Source organism: Gobio gobio (genome assembly GCF_949357685.1).
Source record: "Gobio gobio genome assembly, chromosome: 15".
Taxonomy (NCBI): Eukaryota; Metazoa; Chordata; class Actinopteri; order Cypriniformes; family Gobionidae; genus Gobio; species Gobio gobio.
Window position 1 is genome coordinate 52,785,812 of NC_137108.1, and position 8,068 is coordinate 52,793,879.

Consider the following 8,068-nt stretch of genomic DNA (forward strand, 5'->3'; position numbering starts at 1 on the left):
GTTCTGTCCATCTATCTATCGTTCTGTCCATCTATCTATCGTTCTGTCCATCTATCTATCGTTCTGTCCATCTATCTATCGTTCTGTCCATCTATCTATCGTTCTGTCCATCTATCTATCATTCTGTCGATCTCTTTCGTTCTGTCTATCTATCTATCATTCTGTCCATCTGTCTATCGTTCTGTCCATCTATCTATTGTTCTGTCGATCTATCTATCGTTCTGTCCATCTCTCTATTGTTCTGTCCATCTATCTATCGTTCTGTCCATCTATCTATCGTTCTGTCCATCTCTCTATTGTTCTGTCCATCTATCTATCGTTCTGTCCATCTATCTATCCTTCTGTCGATCTCTATCGTTCTGTCTATCTATCGTTCTGTCGATCTCGTTCTATCCATCTATCTATCGTTCTGTCCATCTATCTATCATTCTGTCCATCTATCTATCGTTCTGTCCATCTATCTATCATTCTGTCCATCTATCTATCGTTCTGTCCATCTATCTATTGTTCTGTCCATCTATCTATTGTTCTGTCCATCTATCTATCGTTCTGTCCATCTCTCTATCGTTCTGTCCATCTATCTATCGTTCTGTCCATCTATCTATTGTTCTGTCCATCTATCTATCCTTCTGTCGATCTCTATCGTTCTGTCTATCTATCCTTCTGTCGATCTCTATCGTTCTGTCGATCTCTATCGTTCTGTCTATCTATCGTTCTGTCGATCTCTATCGTTCTGTCGATCTCTATCGTTCTGTCTATCTATCCTTCTGTCGATCTCTCGTTCTGTCGATCTCTATCGTTCTGTCTATCTATCCTTCTGTCGATCTCTCGTTCTGTCTATCTATCATTCTGTCGATCTCTATCGTTCTGTCGATCTCTATCGTTCTGTCGATCTCTATCGTTCTGTCGATCTCTATCGTTCTGTCTATCTATCCTTCTGTCTATCTATCGTTCTGTCGATCTCTATCGTTCTGTCGATCTCTATCGTTCTGTCTATCTATCCTTCTGTCGATCTCTCGTTCTGTCTATCTATCCTTCTGTCGATCTCTATCGTTCTGTCTATCTATCCTTCTGTCGATCTCTATCGTTCTGTCTATCTATCCTTCTGTCGATCTCTATCGTTCTGTCTATCTATCCTTCTGTCGATCTCTATCGTTCTGTCTATCTCTATCGTTCTGTCTATCTATCATTCTGTCTATCGTTCTGTCCATCTATCTATTGTTCTGTCGATCTATCTATCATTCTGTCCATCTATCTATCGTTCTGTCCATCTATCTATCATTCTGTCGATCTATCTATCGTTCTGTCCATTTATCTATCATTCTGTCCATCTATCATTCTGTCCATCTATCTATCGTTCTGTCCATCTATCTATCATTCTGTCCATCTCTCTATCGTTCTGTCCATCTATCTATCATTCTGTCCATCTATCTATCATTCTGTCCATCTATCTATCATTCTGTCCATCTATCTATCGTTCTGTCCATCTATCTATCGTTCTGTCCATCTATCTATCATTCTGTCCATCTATCTATCATTCTGTCCATCTATCTATCGTTCTGTCCATCTATCTATCATTCTGTCCATCTATCTATCATTCTGTCCATCTATCTATCATTCTGTCCATCTATCTATCATTCTGTCCATCTATCTATCGTTCTGTCCATCTATCTATCATTCTGTCCATCTATCTATCATTCTGTCCATCTATCTATCATTCTGTCCATCTATCTATCATTCTGTCCATCTATCTATCGTTCTGTCCATCTATCTATCATTCTGTCCATCTATCTATCGTTCTGTCCATCCATCTATCGTTCTGTCCATCTCTATCGTTCTGTCCATCTATCTATCGTTCTGTCCATCTATCTATCGTTCTTTCCATCCATCTATCGTTCTTTCCATCCATCTATCGTTCTGTCCATCTATCTATCGTTCTGTCCATCTATCTATCGTTCTGTCCATCTATCGTTCTGTCCATCTATCTATCGTTCTGTCCATCTATCTATCGTTCTGTCTATCTATCGTTCTGTCCATCTATCTATCGTTCTGTCTATCTATCGTTCTGTCCATCTATCTATCGTTCTGTCCATCTATCTATCGTTCTGTCCATCTATCTATCGTTCTTTCCATCTATCTATCGTTCTGTCCATCTATCTATCGTTCTGTCCATCTATCTATCGTTCTGCCCATCCATCTATCGTTCTTTCCATCCATCTATCGTTCTGTCCATCTATCTATCGTTCTGTCCATCTATCTATCGTTCTGTCTATCTATCGTTCTGTCCATCTATCTATCGTTCTGTCTATCTATCGTTCTGTCCATCTATCTATCGTTCTGTCCATCTATCTATCATTCTGTCCATCTATCGTTCTGTCCATCTATCTATCGTTCTTTCCATCCATCTATCGTTCTGTCCATCTATCTATCGTTCTGTCCATCTATCTATCATTCTGTCCATCTATCGTTCTGTCCATCTATCTATCGTTCTGTCCATCTATCTATCATTCTGTCCATCTATCTATCGTTCTGTCTATCTATCGTTCTGTCCATCTATCTATCGTTCTGTCTATCTATCGTTCTGTCCATCTATCTATCGTTCTGTCCATCTATCTATCGTTCTGTCCATCTATCTATCGTTCTTTCCATCTATCTATCGTTCTGTCCATCTATCTATCGTTCTGTCCATCTATCTATCGTTCTGCCCATCCATCTATCGTTCTTTCCATCTATCTATCGTTCTGTCTATCTATCGTTCTGTCCATCTATCTATCGTTCTGTCTATCTATCGTTCTGTCCATCTATCTATCGTTCTGTCCATCTATCTATCGTTCTGTCCATCTATCTATCGTTCTGTCCATCTATCTATCGTTCTGTCCATCTATCTATCGTTCTGTCTATCTATCGTTCTGTCCATCTATCTATCGTTCTGTCTATCTATCGTTCTGTCCATCTATCTATCGTTCTGTCCATCTATCTATCATTCTGTCCATCTATCGTTCTGTCCATCTATCTATCGTTCTGTCCATCTATCTATCGTTCTGTCCATCTATCTATCGTTCTGTCCATCTATCTATCGTTCTGTCCATCTATCTATCGTTATGTCCATCTATCTATCGTTCTGTCCATCTATCTATCGTTCTGTCCATCTATCTATCGTTCTGTCCATCTATCTATCGTTCTGTCCATCTATCTATCGTTCTGTCCATCTATCTATCGTTCTTTCCATCTATCTATCGTTCTGTCCATCTATCTATCGTTCTGTCCATCTATCTATCGTTCTTTCCATCTATCTATCGTTCTGTCCATCTATCTATCGTTCTGTCCATCTATCTATCGTTCTTTCCATCTATCTATCGTTCTGTCCATCTATCTATCGTTCTGTCCATCTATCTATCGTTCTGTCCATCTATCTATCATTCTGTCCATCTATCTATCGTTCTGTCCATCTATCTATCGTTCTGTCCATCTATCTATCGTTCTGTCCATCTATCTATCGTTCTGTCCATCTATCTATCGTTCTGTCTATCTATCTATCGTTCTGTCCATCTATCTATCGTTCTGTCCATCTATCTATCGTTCTGTCCATCTATCTATCGTTCTGTCCATCTATCTATCGTTCTGTCCATCTATCTATCGTTCTGTCCATCTATCTATCGTTCTGTCCATCTCTATCGTTCTGTCCATCTATCTATCGTTCTGTCCATCTATCTATCGTTCTGTCCATCTATCTATCGTTCTGTCCATCTATCTATCGTTCTGTCCATCTATCTATCGTTCTGTCCATCTATCGTTCTGTCCATCTATCTATCGTTCTGTCCATCTATCTATCGTTCTGTCCATCTATCTATCGTTCTGTCCATCTATCTATCGTTCTGTCCATCTATCTATCGTTCTGTCCATCTATCTATCGTTCTGTCCATCTATCTATCGTTCTGTCCATCTATCGTTCTGTCCATCTCTATCGTTCTGTCCATCTATCTATCGTTCTGTCCATCTATCTATCGTTCTGTCCATCTATCTATCGTTCTGTCCATCTATCTATCGTTCTGTCCATCTATCTATCGTTCTGCCCATCCATCTATCGTTCTTTCCATCCATCTATCGTTCTGTCCATCTATCTATCGTTCTGTCCATCTATCTATCGTTCTGTCTATCTATCGTTCTGTCCATCTATCTATCGTTCTGTCTATCTATCGTTCTGTCCATCTATCTATCGTTCTGTCCATCTATCTATCATTCTGTCCATCTATCGTTCTGTCCATCTATCTATCGTTCTTTCCATCCATCTATCGTTCTGTCCATCTATCTATCGTTCTGTCCATCTATCTATCATTCTGTCCATCTATCGTTCTGTCCATCTATCTATCGTTCTGTCCATCTATCTATCATTCTGTCCATCTATCTATCGTTCTGTCTATCTATCGTTCTGTCCATCTATCTATCGTTCTGTCTATCTATCGTTCTGTCCATCTATCTATCGTTCTGTCCATCTATCTATCGTTCTGTCCATCTATCTATCGTTCTGTCCATCTATCTATCGTTCTGTCCATCTATCTATCGTTCTGTCGATCTATCTATCGTTCTGTCCATCTATCTATCGTTCTGTCTATCTATCTATCGTTCTGTCCATCTATCTATCGTTCTGTCCATCTATCTATCGTTCTGTCCATCTGTCTATCATTATGTCCATCTATCTATCGTTCTGTCCATCTATCTATCATTCTGTCCATCTATCTATCGTTCTGTCCATCTATCTATCGTTCTGTCCATCTATCTATCGTTCTGTCCATCTATCTATCGTTCTGTCCATCTGTCTATCGTTCTGTCGATCTATCTATCGTTCTGTCCATCTATCTATCGTTCTGTCTATCTATCTATCGTTCTGTCCATCTATCTATCGTTCTGTCCATCTATCTATCGTTCTGTCCATCTGTCTATCATTATGTCCATCTATCTATCGTTCTGTCCATCTATCTATCATTCTGTCCATCTATCTATCGTTCTGTCCATCTATCTATCGTTCTGTCCATCTATCTATCGTTCTGTCCATCTGTCTATCGTTCTGTCGATCTATCTATCGTTCTGTCCATCTATCTATCGTTCTGTCCATCTATCTATCGTTCTGTCCATCTATCTATCGTTCTGTCCATCTATCTATCGTTCTGTCCATCTATCTATCGTTCTGCCCATCCATCTATCGTTCTTTCCATCCATCTATCGTTCTGTCCATCTATCTATCGTTCTGTCCATCTATCTATCGTTCTGTCTATCTATCGTTCTGTCCATCTATCTATCGTTCTGTCTATCTATCGTTCTGTCCATCTATCTATCGTTCTGTCCATCTATCTATCATTCTGTCCATCTATCGTTCTGTCCATCTATCTATCGTTCTTTCCATCCATCTATCGTTCTGTCCATCTATCTATCGTTCTGTCCATCTATCTATCATTCTGTCCATCTATCGTTCTGTCCATCTATCTATCGTTCTGTCCATCTATCTATCATTCTGTCCATCTATCTATCGTTCTGTCTATCTATCGTTCTGTCCATCTATCTATCGTTCTGTCTATCTATCGTTCTGTCCATCTATCTATCGTTCTGTCCATCTATCTATCGTTCTGTCCATCTATCTATCGTTCTGTCCATCTATCTATCGTTCTGTCCATCTATCTATCGTTCTGTCCATCTGTCTATCGTTCTGTCGATCTATCTATCGTTCTGTCCATCTATCTATCGTTCTGTCTATCTATCTATCGTTCTGTCCATCTATCTATCGTTCTGTCCATCTATCTATCGTTCTGTCCATCTGTCTATCATTATGTCCATCTATCTATCGTTCTGTCCATCTATCTATCATTCTGTCCATCTATCTATCGTTCTGTCCATCTATCTATCGTTCTGTCCATCTATCTATCGTTCTGTCCATCTATCTATCGTTCTGTCCATCTGTCTATCGTTCTGTCGATCTATCTATCGTTCTGTCCATCTATCTATCGTTCTGTCTATCTATCTATCGTTCTGTCCATCTATCTATCGTTCTGTCCATCTATCTATCGTTCTGTCCATCTGTCTATCATTATGTCCATCTATCCATCTATAAGCCATCCGGCTTTCTCAAGCCAACTTAAAGTTTGTCTCGACAAACTTTTTAATCTAGTTGTTGTTATTATTATTAAGTTGGCTTGGAAGAGCCAACTTACTGATATTGCGCTTAAACTTCTTCTTCTTCTGACGCTAAATTTCTACTTTAGAGCTTTAAAGCCACAACCACCAAACTCGGCTCAGACTAGTCTGGCTCGGTGTGCTATATCTTGTCAGACTGATCGGACTCACGGTTTTCCTAAAATTATGATTAAAATTCGAAAAAATCCCATTGACTTTCATTGATCAATTCAAATTCCAACTGTAAAAATTCAAATCTAAACACATTGAAGCCCATTAGACTCAATTACCTTCCATTCTATCAAATATTTCTAATCTTTCTGTCGATCTGTCACTCGACTGAGTGAGTGTGAGAGAGAGAGAGAGAGAGAGAGAGACTTTATATGTCAAAATTCAAATTTTGACAGTTGGAGAGGCTTATTATACTCCATTACCTGCCATTCTATATACTATTTCTAAACCGCTGAGACTTAAACTTCCATTCTATCTAATATTTCTAATCAACCAACCTATCTCAAATAAGTTTGTCTATCTACTCATCATTCTAACATCACTCACTCTCAATCATCCCCCCCACACACAGATAATACCCTAGCATCCGTATAGCAACACCCTAGCAACCACTCGAGAACCATAGCAACCACCCCAAATACCCTAGCAACCACCCAGAATACACTAGCAACCACCCAGAATACACTAGCAACCGCATAGCAACCCCCTAGCAACCACCCAGTTGCAGGGAAGCTGCCGTAAGCACAGTAGCACACGAGACAACACTCACATACAGTTTACGATGGCACCAGATGTCGGCGGGACGGGAGGATAGTCGGTTCGGCCCATTCTGCAGCGGATTATCAGTGAATACCAGTCGTCTCCGATTAAAGTTTGTAAAACTCTCCGGTGTGAAGTCACTGCAGAGGCGGGTGTTGGTGGTGATCCTCAGCTCTCCATCAAGGCAGCTGTTCACAAGATTAATCCACCTCTGCTTGATATCATGGTTTTTGTTTAGTTGTAGGCTGTAGTAACTAACGGTACTGACAGTAACTCTCGATCGAGCAGGCGAACTGATGCGAATGTGCTCTAGTTATGATCGTGTTAGGGGAGGAGCCAGGCTCAGTTTTGGCCCCGCCCCAAAAATCCTGAACACAGCAGCGGCGAAAAACTGTTTTACGGTCTAACTCAATTCAGTACTACACAGATCAGTCTGTGTAACGCGTTTCATACATTTCTAACATTTATAATGTGTTTAGAAACAAATCTCCGAATTGGGACTTAAGTTTATGCTGATCAATTTTCTCCTTTGACGCCATTTAAAAGGGATTTTCAATCTAAGATATTTCATAATCCACCTTATTTCTCAACATGAAAGTGCAACAGTCAGTTCTGGAAGTAAAAACTCCATTTATTTCCTCAGTAGGGACATTGATTTGTAACAATAACGTATAAAGTGTTAAAGTCAGCCCTACCGTGAGCGACGAGGTTGTTAATCGATGGCGTTTGCTTCTGTTGAAGCCGTCAGACCGCATTATTCCAGCTTCGTTTTTTTAATTAATCAATGTTAATAGTGTATTTGGTGAAAACTACATTACCCACAATGCTGTAGAAAATTCCTCCAATCAGAGTCGAAACTGCTCCGCCCACTCCCATGAACCACTGTGAGTGATGTAATGAGTCGATTTTAATGCGTTTCTCAAAATACTTAAATATTTGTGTATATTAACTTAAAAAATGTATTGTTTCTATATGAATATAATCAACATTTTTAAGGTCCAAATCACTGCAGTTTCAGAGGAAGAGCTTCAGGGGCTCTGACCAATCACAGACGAGGAATAGAGTCTGATCTAGACAAACCATCGCCACATTTACAACACAAACACACATTTATACACTTTAACCTCAGACG